Raw genomic sequence first — 1292 nt, 5'->3', positions numbered from 1 at the left:
TATTCTAACCCTGCTCTACAGCAGGCTTTCATTCATGGCAAAGAGGAAATGATAACTATAAAACAGAAAATGGGAATTATTGCATCATAGTCAGGCTGCTCAGTACATTTAGTCCATTTTCTCAAGCGCATCTAGGTTCATAGATGCTGGAGCCCATCCCAGCTGACTTTGAGCAGAAGGCGGAGTACAACGTAAATTGATTTCCAATGAAATGCAGGGCAAATAGATACAAACAACCATTCATACTCACATTCTCATTTTAGGACAACGTAGAGTGTTCAAGTAACCTAACATGTTTTTGGAATGTGGAAGGAAGCAACAGAGAGAATATACCCATTCTACAGGGCAGGGCTTGAGATGTGATTCAAGCCCAGGACCCTTCATCTGTGAGACAGACATGCAAACCACTAGGCCCACCATGCTACTCTAATTTTTGTTTTATTGAACTTTCTTACACAGTGGTGAATTTTTGTGCACTTAAAAAAATAGAGAAAAGAAATTGCCACAGTCATACTAACGGGTGTTCCTGATATTTTTATCTCAAGTCGGTAACATTTATCCTGGAGTTCCTTAATTAAGGCAAACATAATTTGTTTCTTGGCATTGCCAAATAGTAAAGTTAATACAAATGAATAGAATCATAGTGTAGTAACTGCAGGCTTCTTTTCAGTTCAATCCTATGTGTTCCTGGCAGTCGTGTAACATAACAGAGTATAAATACTTATATTTTGTACTTTAGTAAAATTTTGGCATATCTGTGTTTTACTTTGTTATATTTCTGGCAACTGTCATTTTTACATGCCAGGTAAAATTATTTAAATACAGAGAAAGTCAGATATTTTAATACCTTAACTCAAGTAATATTCTACAAGCTGACTTATAAAAGTAAATTGTTTTCTGTTAAGATCCTTGTACTTTTACTCAACTATCGCTTCCAGGCTTTTAGCCTGGTTCCCGGATATGACGAATTTGTTTACAAGTGTACCTTGTATCCAGGGGGCGTGGATTGTTACCTGCCCGGCTGACGTCATAGCCCACGGAGAAGACCGGCACGTCTATTTTATTTATTTATTTAGCTCTTAAGGTCGTACAGAAACAAGCGTGTGGTTCTCAAGTATCCTTTTCCAGAAATGTGCGGGTCAGACACTAATGTTGCACTGTAAATTATGTTTTTAACGTTTTGTCATGTTGTCGGAACATTCTTACGGAAATAGAACACAGCAATGGTGACATTTGGAGGACGAGTCCACCTTAAAAAAAATAAACATATTGCTGACATCACATCCGAGAAG

The sequence above is a fragment of the Filicampus tigris genome, chromosome 12 (genome assembly GCF_054856515.1).
Source record: "Filicampus tigris isolate MCC_2025a chromosome 12, RoL_Ftig_1.0, whole genome shotgun sequence".
NCBI classification, from domain to species: domain Eukaryota; kingdom Metazoa; phylum Chordata; class Actinopteri; order Syngnathiformes; family Syngnathidae; genus Filicampus; species Filicampus tigris.
The sequence above is the reverse complement of the archived record's forward strand: the minus strand, read 5'-3'. Positions refer to the sequence as shown.